The 15,922-nt window shown below is 35.0% G+C and overlaps 1 long non-coding RNA gene, 9 other non-coding genes and 1 pseudogene across 10 annotated transcripts; all 11 read left to right on the top strand.

Moving 5' to 3' along the window:
- Positions 1-22: 22 nt before the first annotated feature.
- Positions 23-15,277, top strand: LOC115832536. Its single transcript, XR_004028066.1, has 9 exons — positions 23-297; positions 1,565-1,625; positions 2,503-2,590; positions 3,433-3,519; positions 4,605-4,686; positions 5,592-5,678; positions 7,424-7,499; positions 9,791-9,863; positions 13,455-15,277. It is a non-coding gene; the product is annotated as an uncharacterized LOC115832536 (long non-coding RNA).
- LOC115832620 lies at positions 641-712 on the top strand. The gene has a single exon (XR_004028143.1). It is a non-coding gene; the product is annotated as a small nucleolar RNA SNORD113/SNORD114 family (small nucleolar RNA).
- Positions 1,943-2,014, top strand: LOC115832632. Its single transcript, XR_004028154.1, has one exon. It is a non-coding gene; the product is annotated as a small nucleolar RNA SNORD113/SNORD114 family (small nucleolar RNA).
- Positions 2,930-3,001, top strand: LOC115832611. The gene has a single exon (XR_004028134.1). It is a non-coding gene; the product is annotated as a small nucleolar RNA SNORD113/SNORD114 family (small nucleolar RNA).
- LOC115832643 lies at positions 4,053-4,122 on the top strand (annotated as a pseudogene).
- LOC115832614 lies at positions 5,027-5,098 on the top strand. Its single transcript, XR_004028137.1, has one exon. It is a non-coding gene; the product is annotated as a small nucleolar RNA SNORD113/SNORD114 family (small nucleolar RNA).
- On the top strand, positions 5,991-6,062 carry LOC115832618. The gene has a single exon (XR_004028141.1). It is a non-coding gene; the product is annotated as a small nucleolar RNA SNORD113/SNORD114 family (small nucleolar RNA).
- On the top strand, positions 7,853-7,924 carry LOC115832645. Its single transcript, XR_004028165.1, has one exon. It is a non-coding gene; the product is annotated as a small nucleolar RNA SNORD113/SNORD114 family (small nucleolar RNA).
- On the top strand, positions 9,191-9,265 carry LOC115832617. Its single transcript, XR_004028140.1, has one exon. It is a non-coding gene; the product is annotated as a small nucleolar RNA SNORD113/SNORD114 family (small nucleolar RNA).
- On the top strand, positions 10,211-10,284 carry LOC115832648. The gene has a single exon (XR_004028168.1). It is a non-coding gene; the product is annotated as a small nucleolar RNA SNORD113/SNORD114 family (small nucleolar RNA).
- On the top strand, positions 14,435-14,508 carry LOC115832649. Its single transcript, XR_004028169.1, has one exon. It is a non-coding gene; the product is annotated as a small nucleolar RNA SNORD113/SNORD114 family (small nucleolar RNA).
- Positions 15,278-15,922: the final 645 nt, after the last annotated feature.

Here is a 15,922-nt window from a genome sequence, read left to right as displayed (position 1 = left end):
TGGTGATGCAGGATATTCTATTAATATAAAAAACAGTGAAGTCAAAAGATAAATAATGGTTTTATTTGTCATCTATTTGGCTAATTACGGTATAGACATTATAAATTATAGACAATATGTGTGTTCTGGGTCAGAGGCAGGGTGAAAAGCCAGGATCAGTAGTAGGAATGTCTCATATTGTTATCATCTTCTCTGCTCCGTACACCTCAGAAGGGACATGCCTTTGCTGATTTGAGGATTCCTCTGAGGTCGGGAGCTAAGTTTGCACCATGCTTAGAAAGGAGTGTGCAGATCTGTGTGAGTTATATTCAAAGTCTTTATCTTGCTTTGTGCATTTTGTTTAAGAGGATTCTATGAATTATAAAAAGGTGTAAAATATAATTAAAGATGGCCAACTCTATCCCAATAATAGATTTGGTGGTGATATGAAGTATTATATTGATAATGCATGTATGAAAAGCTGAGGATAATTAATAAAACAGGTATATTCGTGTTAGAATGATTCTGTATACATATTATTTATATGTATACAGCTCTCCAGAGGGTTTTGTAAATCATAGGATTTACAATTATTAGTAGTGAATTAATGAATTAATCAACTAATGAGGCAGAATTAAATTGAAAAACAGATGATCCATCCTGGATTGATGGTGACTACTGGTGGCATATGAGTCACATATGATGAATACGTATCTGGAACTCTGAGGTCTGTCACAGAAGAGATCTGGCCTATTGCATCAGTTTCAAATGATCCTGTAGACAGAGTTCAGAAATATAGAACATAATTTTTTTGGCATTTGTGTTGATGTATTTTCATTCTATTTTTATAGCTGGTCAATGCAAGGCTCAGTAAACACATACATAAATAGATACAGCTGAAAAAGTTGAAGCATTGGCCAAGTATAGCAATATATGATAAGGCAAGAAGCACTGGTTTTTTTTTTTTTTTTTTTTTGAGATGGAGTCTTGCTCTGTCTCCCAGGCTGGAGTGCAGTGGCATGATCTTGGCTCACTGCAACCTCCACCTCCTGGGTTCAAGTGATTTTCCTGCCCCAGCCTCCCGAGTAGCTGGGATTACAGGCACCTGTCACCACACCTGCCAATTTTTTGTATTTTTAGTAGAGATAGGGTTTCACCATGTTGGCCAGGCTGGTCTCGAACTCCTGACCTCAAGTGATCCGCCTACCTCAGCCTTCCAAAGTGTTGGGATTACAAGCGTGAGCCACAGCATCCAGCCAGAAGCACTCCTAATATCTTTTGACACAGCGAAGTCCACAGAGATATAAATGGTATCTTCTGGTGACCTCTGTGGCTACTGATGGTATAGACAGCACAAATTATAGACAACATTCAATTTCTGGGTCAATGGCAATTTCAGAATTATGCATTTCTTTAGATAAAATGAATATACTGCAAATAATTGTTGTCGAAATGAAATAATTGTTGTCGAAATGACTAATGATTGATAGGTGACAAGAAAGGGTCAGTAGTGACAATATCTCACTTTTGTTATCCTCTTCTCTGCTCTGTATTCCCTAGAATGATTGCACTTTGCTGATTGAAGGATTCCTTCAAGTCCATGTGCTCCATTTGCACCATTTTTAGGATGGAGCCTGGAGACCTATGTAAGTAATAGCAGAAGTCCTCCCCTTGCTTTGGGTGGTTTGTTCAAGAGGGTTCAATGTATTATAAAAAGGTGTATATTATAATCAAAGATGAGCAATTGTACTTAAATAAACATGGGCATGATGTGAGGATTATACTGAAGATGTATACATGAGAAACTGAGGATAATTAATAAAATAAATATTCCTATATGTTAAGGAATATCATGGCTATTCTTGTGGTTTTGTAAATCATAGGGCTTAAAATTATGGTTAGTGAATTAACAAATTAGTCAATAGACAAGGTGGAAATGAATAGAAAAATAGAAGATCTGTCCTGTTTTGATGATGACTACTGGTGGCGTATGAGTCTTTTGCGATGAATGCGTGTCTAGAACTCTGAGGTCCATCACAAACAAAATCTAGCCTATTCTGTATGTTTGAAATTATTTTACAGACAGCTGTCAGGAGTATAGAATGTATATGTTTTTGGTATTCATGTTTACATGTTTTGATTCTATTTTTATAATTGATCCATATGAGAATTAGTAAACAAATGCAAATAAAGATGAATAAATTCGAGCATTGTCCAATTATAAAACTAAGGGACAAGAAACACAATTAATGTATATGAAACAGTGACATCCACAGAGAAATAAATGGCACATTCCTGTGGCTTCTTTGGCTAATGATGTTATAGACAGAATAAAGTATAGGTAATGTTCAACTTCTGGGTCAGTGACAGTTTCAAAATTATTCATTTTATTTTCAGTAAATGAATTAAATATACTCCAAATAATGATTGCATGAATGACTAACTAATGATAGTTGAAAAGCAAATATCAATATTGAAAATGTCTCAATTTTGTCATTATCTTCTCTGGTCTGTATTCCTCAGAATGAACATCCTGTGCTATGTTAAGGATTCCTCCATGATCACGCGCCCCGTTTGTACACCATGCTTGGGAAGGTGCATGCAGACCAATGTTAGTAATAGTCAAAATTCCTGCGTCGGTTTGTGTGGCTTGCTAAAGAGGACTCAATGTATCATGAAATGGTGTATTATATAGTCAACGATGGTCAACTATGTCCCAGTGATATTTGTGAGAGGGATCTGAAATATTTATTGATAATGAATATATGAAAAATGGAGAAGAATTAATGAAACAGATATATCTGTGTTAGAATGATTCTGTATAAAGATAGGGAATATCAAGTCTGTTCTTAGTGTTTTGTGAATCACAGAGTGTAAAATTATTGCCAGTGAATTAATGAATGAATTCAAAGACAACATAGAAATGAATGCAGAAAAAGAGGGTCAACCCTGGATCGATGATGAGCACTGGTGGAGTATGAGTCACATACGATGAATACATGTCTGGAACTCTGAGGTCCATCACAGAAGTCAGTTTCCTCTGTTTCAAGTAACCCTGTAGACAGATGGCAAGAATATAGAATGAACTTTTTTTGTTTATGAGTTTTTATTTTATAATTGGTTCAATGAAAGAATAAAACATATATGAATAAATAAAATAAATAAGTTAAGCATTGTCCAATGATAAAAATGTGTGATGAGGAGTATTTAATACTTATTTAAATTGATGAAAGCCAAAAATAAGTCTAACATATCTAATCTTTTTGGCCAATAATGAAGAGATAGTATAAATTATACGCCATTTTCATGTTCTGGGTTAGTGGCAAGTTCAAAGTTGTTCATACTTCAAATAATGATTGCCTAAATGTTTAATTAAAGATAGGTAAAAAGGAAAGATCAGCAATGAGAAAAATCACATTTTTGTTATTATTTTCTCTGCTCTGCACTCATCAGAATGGACGTACTTGTGATGATTTAAAGATGCCTCCAAGGTCACGTGCTCTGTTTGCACCATGCTTACGAAGGAGCGTACAGACCAATGTAAGTAATGGTCAAAGCTCTTGTCTTGGTTTGAGTGGTTTGTTTAAGAGGATTCAGTGTATTATAAAAACGTATAATACATTATAAAAATGTAATATATTGTAGGAATATATTATATATATTTCTATAATATAATGTAGTATAAAATACATTATAGGAAGACATAATACATTATAAAAGATATAATACATTATAGGAATACAATATATTATAGGAATATCTTATATATAAAATATATATTATAGGAATATAATCTGTATATAATATATTCCAATATATTATAGGAATGAAATCAAAGATGGCCAACTCTTTCCCAGTTAGAGGAGTGATATGAAGTACTATATTGAAAATGCATATATGAAAAATGGAGATAATGAATGAAAATATATATCAACATTATAATGATTCTAGGTAGGGATTAGGAATATCAAAGCTCTTGGATTTTTAAAACCAAAGATTTTAAACTTATCAATGAATTAATGAGTTAATTATTAGACAAAGTAAAAATGCATAGAGAAAAATAAGAAGAATCCTGGTTCAGTGGTGACTACCGATGTCATGTGAATCATAGAAAGAATACGTGTCTGGAACTCTGAGGTCCATCACAAAGTCAGTTTCCTCTGTTTCACACGATTCTATAGGTAGATGTCAGGAATACAGACTCAGTTTGTTTTAGGTCTTTGTGTGTTATGCATTTATATTTTATTTTATAATTGGACCAGTGAGAGAATCAATAAGCAAGTATTTGAATAAATAAAGATGAATAAGGTTAAGCGTTGTCCCACTATAAAAATATTTGATGAGGCAGCAAGCACTATTAATATGTACTGAAATGGTGATAGCCAAGGAAAAGTGAATGATGCATGCCTGTGGCCTCTCTGGCGAGTGATAGTGTAGACAGTATAAACTATAGATAATGTTTAAGGTATGGGTCAGTGGCAAGTTCGAAATCGGTAACTTTCTTAAGAGAAAATGATATATACTTCAAATAATGATTGCCTAAATGACTCATTAGATGAAGGTGAATCATGAGCGAGACTGTCCCATTGTATGCTCTGAACTCCTCTGTGCTTTGTGCTCTGCAGAATGGATGAATTACACACCTTGAAAAGTTCTTCCATGGTCACCTGAGGCATCTGCGTCATGATTAGGCTCAGGAAGACTAATGTGAGTAATAGTTAACATTTTTTACTTCCTTCTGGTGCCTTTTTAAGAGGATTCATTGTATTATAAAAGTGAATGACATTATCAAAGATGTCCCTACCTGCATCCCCGTGAAAGATATGGAAATGATATGAAGCATTGTATTGATAATGCATATATAAAAACCTGAGGATAGTTAATTCAGAGGTATATCAATGTTGGAATGATTCAGTATACAAATTAGGAATATTAAAGTTATTCTCAGGATTTTTTTGAACCATAAAGACTTAAAATTGCTATTAGTGAATTAACGAATCAATCAATAGACAGGGTAGAAATGAATAGAGAAAGAGACGAACAATCCTGGATCGATGATGACTGCTGGTGGCGTATGAGTCATATGCGATGAATACGTGTCTAGAACTCTGAGGTCCATCACAGAAGAAATCTAGCTCATTTTCTGTGTTTGATATAATCCTTTAGACAGGCATCAGGAATATTAGATAAGTTTGGTTTTGGTCTTTGTGTTTACATGTTTTAATTCTATTTTTGTAATTGGCCAATATAAAAACCAGTAAACAAATGTATAAATAAAGATGAGTAAGGTTAATCATTGTCCAGTTGTAAAAAAAATTTGGTGAGGCAAGAAACACTATTAATATGTATTGAAAATAGTGAAGTCTGAAGAGAAGTACATGTACATGCCTGTCACCTCTTTGGCTGTGGTGATATAGACAGGATAATTATAGACAATGTTCAAATTCTTGGTTAATTGGAAGTTTGAAATTGTTCATTTTTTTAAAGAGGAAATGAAATAAGTTTACTCCAAATAATGATAGCTTAGATGACTAACTAATGATAGGTGAAAAGCAAGGATTGATAGTTAAAATGCCTCTCTTTTGTTGTTATCTTCTTTGCTCTGTACTTAGAATGGATGTACTTGTTCTGATTTGAGGACTTCTTCATGGTCACGTGTTCTGTTTGCACCATGCTCAGGAAGGAGCATGTGTACCAGTGTGAGTGACAGTCGGATTTCTTGCATTTCTTTGGGTGGTTTATTTAAGAGGACTCAATGTACTGTGAAAAAACATGTCATATAATCAAAGATGGTGAATTTTATCTAGTGAGGGATATTGGAGTCAAAAGAAGTATTATATTGATAATTCACATATGAAAAACAGGATAATTCATGAAACATATTAATGTCGGAATGATTAGGGATATCTTTTTGGGTTTTGTGAGTCATAAGGTTTAAAGTTATTATTAGTAAATTAATGAATTAATCAACAGACAGTGTAGAAAATAACAGAGAAAAGAAGGGCCAATCCTGGATCGATGATGACTACTGGTGGTGTATGATTCATATACAATGAATATGTATCTGAAACTCTGAGGTCCGTCTCAAAAGATATCTAGTCTATTCCCTGTTTCAAATGATCCTACAGACAGATGGCAAAAAATAGAATGTATATGTGTTTGTTTTTCATGTTTATGAATTTTTATTTTACATTTATGATTAGATCAATGAGAGAATTAATTAATAAATATACAAATAAAGATGAATAAGGGCTGGGCATGGTGGCCCACACGTGTAATCTCAGCACTTTGGGAGGTCAACACGGGTAGATCACTTGAGGACAGGAGATTGAGACCTACCTGGCCAACGTGGCGAAACCCCATCTCTACTAAAAATACAAAAATTAGCCAGGTGTGGTGGCATGTGCCTCTAATCCGAGCACTTGGGTGGCTGAGGCACATGGATTGCTTGAACCTAGGATTCAAAAATCTGCTTGAACCTGGGAGGTTGCAGTGAGCCGAGATCACGTCACTGCAGCTTGGGCAACAGAGCAAGATTCTGTGTCAAAAAAAAAGAAAAAAAAAGGAGAAGATTAAGCATTGTCCAGCTATAAAAAATGTGGAAAGACAAAAAGCACAATTAATACATACTGAAATTGGTAACAACTAAAGAGAAATCTTCATACCTGTTACCTCTTTGAATGAGACGGACAGTATAAATTTTGACGATATTCAAGTTCTGGGTCAGGGACAAGTCCAAAGTTATTTATTTTCTTTCTTTTCTTTCTTTCTTTCTTTCTTTCTTTCTTTCTTTCTTTCTTTCTTTCTTTCTTTCTTTCTTTCTTTCTTTTCTTTCTTTCTTTCTTTCTTTCTTCTTTCTTTCTTCTTTCTTCTTTCTTCTTTCTTTCTTTCTTTTTCTTCTTTCTCTTTCTCTCTCTTTCTTTCTTTCTCTTTCTCTCTCTTTCTTTCTTTCTTTCTTTCTTTCTTTCTTTCTTTCTTTCTTTCTTTCTTTCTTTCTTTTTCTTTTGAGATGGAGTCTCACTCTGTCACTCAGGGTAGAGTACAATGGCATGATCTCAGCCACTGCAACCTCCGCCTCATGGGTTCAAGCAATTCTTGTGCCTCAGCCTCCCTAATAGCTGGGATTGCAGACATGTGCCACCATACCTGGCTAGTTTTTGTATTTTTAGTAGAGATGGGGTTTCTCCATGTTTCCCAGGCTGGTCTTGAACTCTTGACCTCAAGTGATCCACCTGCCTCTGCCTCCCAACATGCTGGGATTACAGGTATGAGCCACCACATCTGGCCAGTTATTCATAAAAAAAATGAAATATACCTCAAATTAATGAACATATAAGCAAGTATAAATGTTTACACATTCATTAATTTGAGGTATATTTGAAAAGCAAGGATCAATGGAGAGAAGGTCTCATTTTTGTTGTCATCTCTTCTGCTCTGTACTCAGAATAGAAGCACAGAAGCTGGTTTTCACTAGTTAAGAGCTGTATGGTCCATCTCTGTGCTAGAAGCTGGAAACCAATGTGAGTAATAGTCAAAGTTCTTGTCTCATCTTGGGTGTTTTGTTTAAAGGTTTATAGTGCGTTAACAAAAAATATGAAATATAATCCAATAAGGCCATGAGTAGCCCAGGGGTAAATATGGAATGGATGTGGAATGTTACACTGAAGGATGCTTGTATGAAAAGCATGTCCTCTGCTATTAGGAAAGGTAATAATGAGGGGATATGGTATTGTGAGGATGAGTGTATATACAGATTAGAGATCTCAAGGCTCCTCTTGGGGTTTTGTGAGTGATAGTGTTTAGAAGTTATTAATGGTGAATTAATGAAGTAATAAATAATGTAACAATGAATGAAGAGCACCAGAGCTAATCCTGGATCAATCGTGACTACTGGTATTGGATGGGTCTTCGTTAGTGAATGCCTATCTGGAACCCTGAGGGCCATCAGAAAAGAAATATAGTTTTTTCCCTCTTTTGGAAGTGATCCTATAGACAGACATCAGGAATATGCAAGGGTCTGGTTTTTGCTCTTTGTGAGCACGAGTTTTCAACCTATTATTATAATTCGATCAATGAAGGAACCACTAAACAAATATACAAATAAATTATGTTGGATGGGACTAAGCATTGTCCAACTATAAAAATAATTTGTGAGGCATGAACAGCTATGATATGGCCAGGTATGGTGGCTCACACCTGTAATCCCAGTACTTTGGGAGGCCAAGGCAGGTGGATCACCTGAAGTCAGGAGTTCGAGACCAGCCTGGGCAACATGGTAAAACCCCATCTCTACTAAAAATACAAAATTAGCTGGGCATGGTGGCATATGCCTGTGATCCCAGCTACTTGGGAGGCTGAGGCAGGAGAATCACATGAACTCGGGAGACGGAGGTGGCGGTGAGCCAAGATCACACCACTGCACTTCAACCTGGGCAATAGAGTGAGAAGAAAATCTGTGATACATATTGAAAACACCAATACCATTAGGAAATAAGTGGTATGATGTTGTTATTTCTTTAGTTAGGGATGTTATAGACAGTGGTAAATAATAATGAATGTTTATGTTTTGTGTCTGTGGTGTGACTGATACTGCCTGGCTATGTAGAGTACATAAAATATATGTTATCTCAAATAACCTATATGACTGAATCAGTGGAAGACAGAATGCAAAGAGTAATGCAGATAATGTCTTAATCTTTTCTGATCATCTCTTGTACTCTGTACTCCTTAGAATAAACACACTCTGGCTGATTTTATCATTCTTTTTTAATGGTAAGATCCATGGTTGCATCTACGTATTATATGGTGTGTGGAGACCAATGTGAGTGATAGTCAACGTTCTTGGTTTCAGTGTTTTTTAAAAAAGATACTCGTAGTATTATTAAGAAGTGTTAAATACAATCATTGAAGGTAAACTTTGGCCCATTCGTAAAAATAGGATTAATATAAAGCATTATGTTGATTAATGCATATATATAAAACATTGAATTTAATTAATGAAAACATTGAATTTAATTAATGAAAACATTGAATTTAATTAATGAAAGAGGTGTATTGCTGTGAGTAATATTGACATAGACAGATATAAGAGCTATTTAAGGATTTTACTCTCCAGGTTTTGTGGCTCTTAGGTAATTATTTTATTGTTAGTGAACTGTTAAATTAATCAATAAAAACACGTAGACACGAATTAAGAAAAGGAGCCCAAGCTCGAGCCAGTGATGACAGCTGGTGGCGTGTGAGTCATGGATGATGAATACTAAGTGCCTGGAACTCTGAGGTTCAATATAATAGAAATCTAATCTATTCCTCTGTTGAAAAAAATCCTTTAGATAGATGTTAGTGATATCAAGGGCTGTTTGCTTCCAATTTTACAGTTCATGGATTGTGATTGTGTTAATATAAATGAATTAATGAAAGAATCAAACAAAGATTTGAATGATTAAACATGGAGAGAGAGAGAGGCATATTCTAACTATTAACATATGTGGCAAGGAAAGAAATACTATTAATTAATTTGGAATGGATAATAAATGGGCCAGTGGTTTTTAACTCTCTGGCTAAGAATCATACAGCCATGATAGAGCAGTAACACTGATTATTAGTTATCAATGGCTATGTGATTTTTAGGTCAATTCTCAGGTCAATTGGGTCGATTGTAAGTTCAATATTTATTTTATTAAGAGGGAAATAAGCAAATATAAACTTAAATCAATAAATACCAACTGACAGAGTAAATGGAAGGTAGAATGAAAAACTAATGGATAGACAGTCTCAGATTTTGTCTTCTGCTCTTCCTTGTAATCCTCAGAACAGTCACTCCCTGAACTGATTCTGCCATGACCACTTGCTCTATGGTTGTTTTAAGGAACCTACAGAAAAATGTGAGTAATCGTCAAAGTTCTTGTCTTGGTTTGGGCCATTTAAGAGTGGTCAGTGCATTATTAATAAGTAGAAAATATAATTAAAGAAGACTAACCATGGTCCCAAAATGAACGTGGAGTTGATGTGAAACATTATGTTGAGTAATGCATGTTTGAAACAATGAGGTCAGTTCAAGAAACACGTCTAATTTCTGTAGGAACTGATCTACAGATAGACAACAGGGTTATCACAGATCTTGTCCTATTTTTTCTGATTCATGTCTATTTCTTTATTATAAAGTAGTAAATTAATAAATAAATGAAATAGACAAAGTCTAAATGAAGAAAAATATTGATGGTCTGTGGCCTGGTCCAGAGATGATGACTCGTGGGTATGAGTCAAGGATGATGAGTAATAGGAGTCAGGAAGTTTAAGCTCCAATGTAAAAGAAATCTAGCCTATTGATCAGTTGGAAATGATCCTGTAGACAGTAGTTAAAAATATTCAGTTATAGGCTGGGTGTGGTGGCTCACAGCTATAATCCCAGCACTTTGGGAGGCCGAGGCGGGCAGATCACAAGGTTAGGAGTTCGAGACTAGCCTGACCAACACGGTGAAACCCCGCCTCTACTAGAAATATAAAAATTAGCCAGGTGTGGTGGCGAGTGCCTGTAATCCCAGCTACTTGGGAGGCTGAGGCAAGAGAATTGCTTAAACCCAGGAGGTGGAGGTTGCAGTGAGCCGAGATCACACCACTGAACTCCAGCCTGGGCAACAGAGTGAGACCCTGTCTCAAAAAAAAAAAAAAAGTCAGTTACTCTATTCTTGTGCTTTTGTAATTCACGGAAAATGATTATATTATTACAAGTGAATTAATGCATGAAGAACTCAGGTAGAAAAAATAAGTGAATAAAAACATGGCCACACCTCGACCAACTATAACATGTGTAATGAAGCAAGTCACAGTACTGATCTATTGCTGAGGGAGTGGGAATTGTGTCAGATTTTTAATCTGTCAGAATGAGAAACATGTAAACAAATGCATGAGTTGTCCATGTTTATATTGAGTTGTCTTTGGTTTCCTGGTTGTCTTATCCCTAACTGGGGATGTTGTTTATATAAATAAAAAGCTATTTTTAAAGAGGGCCAGTGACAAGAATTTGTTCTATAACAAGAGCTATTGTGCTCACTAAATTCCATTACAAAGTGACATCATCTGTAATTACTTTGGTAATGATCAACTACGCATGTGCTACGATGATCTGTGCTATAGTCTAGATCATGTGTAAGGATACTGATTTTATCTTAATAATGAACAAATACATAAGTTAATAATAATCAATTAGCTAAAAAGGATAAAGCAAGGGCCAGTAGCAAACATGTCTGAAAATAATGGTTGTGATGTAACTGGGTCCGGAGATTGTGTTCTTCTTAAGGCAAATATTTTGGCTCTTACAAGTGTTTGCATAATTAGGCTATACATAGATGCACAGTATCAGACACGTTCTGGGTTTCTGAGGGTTTACGTATTGTTCTGTTTCTTTACAAAGAATGAATAATTGGCCAAATTGGTTTGTGATTGAATGAATGAAGTGATATCAAGCATTGTTCAATGGTATGAAATTGCTCTGAAACAAGGATTTAGATGAATCTAATTGTGCATATAGGAGGCCCAAAGATTTAGGTTGTTGAGTGCATGGGTGGAGGCACTGAAGCTGACATGTTTTGGAGAGAACTCTCATTCTTGAATCAGGTGCTGGATTCAAAGGCATCCATTTATTTTATTTAAGTTCTGGGATACATGTGCAGGATGTGCATGTTTGTTACATCGGTAAACGTGTGTCATGGTGGTTTGCTGCACCTATAAACCCATCACCTAGGTATTAAGCCCGGCATGCATTAGCAATTTTTCCTGATGCTCTCCCCACCCTCCCCTGACAGGCGCCAGTGTGTGTTGTTCCCCTCCTGTGTTCATGTGTTCTCATTGTTCAGCTCCCGCTTATAAGTGAGAACATGCAGTGTTTGGTTTTCTGTTCCTGCATTAGTTTGCTGAGGATAATGGCTTCCAGCTTCATCCATGTCCCTGCAAAGCACATGCTCTCATCCCTTTAATGGCTGCATAGTATTCCATAGTGTATATGTATCACATTTTCCTTATCCAGTCTATCATTGATGGCCATTTGGGTTGATTCCATGTCTTTGCTCTTGCGAATAGTGCTGTAGTGAACATACGTGTGCATGTATCTTTATAATAGAATGATTTCTGTTCCTTTGGATATATACCCAGTAATGGAATTGCTGGGTCAAATGGTATTTCTGCTTCTAAATCTTTGAGGAATCACCACACTGTCTTCCATAATGGTTGAACTAATTTACATTCCCACCAACAGTGTAAAAGCATTCTTATTTCTCTTTAACTTCATCAGCATCCGTTTTTTCTTGACTTTTTAATGATCGCCATTCTGACTGGTATGAGATGGTATCTCACTGTGGTTTTGATTTGTATCTCTCTGATGATCAGTGATGTTGAGCCTTTTTTCTTGTTTGTTGGCTGCATGTATGTCTTCTTTTGAGAAGTGTCTGTTCGTGTTCTTTGCCCACTTTTTAATGGGGTTGTTTGTTTTTTTTCTTGTGAATTTGCTTAAGTTCCTTGTAGATTCTGGATATTAGACCTTTGTCAGATGGGTAGATTGCAAAAATTTTCTCCCATTCTGTAGGTTGTCTCTTCACTCTGATGATAGTTTCTTTTGCTGTGCAGAAACTCATTAGTTTAATTAGATTCCACATGTCAAATTTGCTTTTGTTGCAATTGCAAAGGCATCCATTTTAAATGCAAAATTAATAATTGAATTAATGTGACAAAAAAGAGGGGATTTCTGGCCAATTGTAAAAAGAGCATGACCCGATTATAAAAATTAATCTAAACTTGCTCACTTTTGATTAGAATATTAGAGCACAGTCAAAATTTAGAATGTTTCATTCCTTTTACCATTTGCATTCTACCCTCCAGAATGGATTATCATTGGTGAAGATTTTGGCTGGTAAGTCTCTGGGAAAGAAGGCTGTAGACCTATACAAATAACGCCCAAACTTCTTGTTCTTGGGTGGGGTGTTTACTCAGGGGTATTCAATGTATTATAAAATAATGCATAAGTGACTACATCTATATACAGAATTAAAAAAGAACAGGGATGAGAGTGTGTTACACACCAATAATTAGAATGAGTCCAATCAGAACATCTTTGGAATTATATATTTTTAATATCCCAGAACACTGAGTTGTATGAATAAATTAATAAATCAGGAATGTTCCTTCTTTTGGTAAGGATCATATAGACAAAGAATAGTAATAGTCAACGTTTTTGCTCGGGGAGAATGGTGAGTTCAAGTTTGTCTTGTTAAGAGAAACAAATAAATAATTTCACAAATTTATCAATACCTAATTATAAATAGCTAAGCAAATTAAGGGGGGAAACATGGATCAATTGAAATAATTTTTGATATTTTCACTCCCTTTTTGTAAGGGATATTCCTGCATATTTTGTGTATACATTTTTAAAGGTATAAAAGAATACATATTTATTTTTCCTTTTTTTCACCATCTGCTTTCAGTTCCATAGAATGAACACACTCATCACTACAATGATTCTGTAATGATGAAGACCTTTATGGGTCCATGTGAGTAATGATCCAAGTTCTTGTCATTGTTGGGATGGTCCATTTAGGGTATTTAGTGTATGATAAAATAATACATAATATAATCAATGAAGGCTACATAAGGACCAATGATAAGATTGCATTATAAATCAGGGTTCATGATGACTACTGTTTTGCACAACAGAAGCCCTTTTTAAAAGAAGAGCTCTACATGTTTAGGTCTGTCGGTATGGAATCTGGAGTCAGATGTACATAACTCTCATAGCTCTTATGTTGGGTGGTTCCTTTAAGGGTGTTCCTGGTATTGTTAAAATGGATAATATGTTGGTTAATAAGATGGAGCTCCATTCACAAACCAGAGATAAAAATGTGGCATAAATCATTGTTTGTGATCAATTTCTACGATGGTTACTTCACATTCACTAAGTCGAAACCTAAATCTAGGTGTTTTCATTTGGTAATATCTTCTTTCATTTGGTAATATCATCTACAGGATGGGCAGACCAGAGCTGATTCAATTATTCTCCCATGATGAGGAACTTTACCTTATCCCTCAGAGTAAGGAGAATATCATGTAATGTAAGTAATAAAGTTCTTGAGTTGGGTTGTTAGTTCATGATTTCTATTGTCATTTAAAAAGACAATTAAATTTTAAAAGGTCATACATAGGCTTATGATGAGAATGTGTTATGGACCGAAATTAATCCAATTTAGCACAAATGAAGTATAAGAAAAAAACTTAGCTTTTCCATTCATTTTCAGTAGTTAAATGTCACATTGTATGTTTGTCTCATTGATTATTTAAAGACTCTTCTCTTGATAAAGGCTGTTACTCATTTATGGAGTCAGTATTCTAGTTGTTGAGTAGGATGGTGGTTCAAGTTTTTCATTTGATATCTAAAAATTGTTCAAATTAAATGTAGAGGGGCCATGTCTGGACCAATGATGTGAATGGAATGCATCTGAATAAAAATTATGATCAATCAGTTTTTGAACAACTGAGGTCCACTGCGAAAAGAACTAATATCTAAACATTTGTGGGAATAATGTCAGGAAAGTTTGGGAATCTAGTTCTGGAGCTTGAGAGGGTTCACAGATACTGATTTTATACGATTAGCAGATGCACTTGTGTGAATCAACACACAAGTATATTCATGAGTAAAGAAAAAGAGGTTAAGACATGGACCAATTCTGAGGGCGTGTTGTAAGCAAGGAATATAATTAATTCAGTTCTGAAATACCTTGGTCCATCAAGAAATAAAAAACAGATTAAATTTGTCACCACTTTGGGTAAGAAGCATCTCGATAGAAGTACTTAATAGTCAATATTCTGCTCTTAGTTTGCTGTGGGTTCCCAGATGTTTGATTCATTAAGACAAAAAAATTAAAATTAAACAAACAAATACGTGTATAACTAAATAAATGGGTGCCAAGTATGAACCAATGATAAGGGTACTTCATTATTTTCTATATCTTCTTTGTAACCCCACAGAACAGAGGTAACTTGGCTGTTTTAATAATTATTTAAAGGATGAAGATCTTGACTGTTACCCATGTGACCAAGGAGAGTGTAGAACAGGGTGAGTCAGATTAAGTTTTTATTCTTGGTTTAGGCTTTTGTTAGAGATGATGATTAGTTATTATTTAAAAAGGAGAAATGACTTTATGCAGTCATAAAATCCAAGAAGACCATGCCTGAACCAATGACAAGAATGAATCCTGCCAGGTGTCATGGTTAATTCATTGTGCAAAACGAGATCCATTTAAAAAGAGGTTTGGCTTGCTACCTCTTAGATTAAGGAGATTATAGGCAGATTCTAGCCTTAGTCAAAGATCTTGTTCTTGGGTTAGTTGTGGTTCTCTTGGGTTTTCTTATTTTATTAAAAATAATAAATAGTTAAACAAGTACAAAGCATGTATGCTAGTAAAATTACAATGGCCACTCATGACCAATTTGGAGATTGTATCATGAAACAAGGATTTGTTTAACTTGGGTTAACTGTTTTACCACTGTTTGAGGAGGTCATGGAAAGATTTAAATGATAGTCAATTTCTCCCCTCTTTCTTGGGAGTAGATTCTTTGTTGTTGACTTTGTTTTTGCAAATGAGTGACTGACTAAATTAATGAACAACAAAAACACTGGAATGGACAAGAATATTCAAATGATAACATTTCATGAAGCAAGAATTATGATCAACACAATTCTGCTTCTCTGAAATCCATTTAACAGAAAAGAGTCAATCTGTTTTCTCTGTGTATAATGAGGTCAGAAACAGGTGTTAAAATATTCAGTGTTCTTGTTTTTGTATTTTGGTGAGTTCATGGAGTTGATTATTATGATTAAGGAAATAAGTATATGAAAAACTAAATTGGAAGAGGGCAAATCATGAACCAGTGGTTAAAATGTGTTTTGAAACAAAGA

Source organism: Nomascus leucogenys, chromosome 22a (assembly GCF_006542625.1).
Source record: "Nomascus leucogenys isolate Asia chromosome 22a, Asia_NLE_v1, whole genome shotgun sequence".
Classification (NCBI taxonomy): Eukaryota; Metazoa; Chordata; class Mammalia; order Primates; family Hylobatidae; genus Nomascus; species Nomascus leucogenys.
Note: the sequence above shows the minus strand (reverse complement) of the source record. Positions and strands in the feature narration are given on the sequence as shown.